Source organism: Eimeria mitis, genomic scaffold (genome assembly GCF_000499745.2).
Source record: "Eimeria mitis Houghton genomic scaffold, Emh_scaff2805, whole genome shotgun sequence".
Lineage (NCBI taxonomy): Eukaryota > Apicomplexa > Conoidasida > Eucoccidiorida > Eimeriidae > Eimeria > Eimeria mitis.
Genome location: NW_013571144.1, coordinates 3979 through 4233, shown reverse-complemented (window position 1 = coordinate 4233; position 255 = coordinate 3979).

Below are 255 nucleotides of genomic sequence, written 5' to 3'. Positions count from 1 at the left end.
CCCTCTAATCGAACTCACGTAGGTTACACCGGCAGCATCTGTTGTTGCTGCTGCTGCTCGTGCTGCTGCTGCTGCTCGTGCTGCTGCTGCTGCTCGTGCTGCTGCTGCTGCTCGTGCTGCTGTTCCTGCTCATGCTGCTGCTGCTGCTCATACTGCTACTGCTGCTGCTGCTCATACTGCTGCTGCTGCTGCTGCTTCTGCCTGCAGCTATACTGGTTGCTGTCGGCTGCTGCTTGGGGGCCCCACACAGTGATT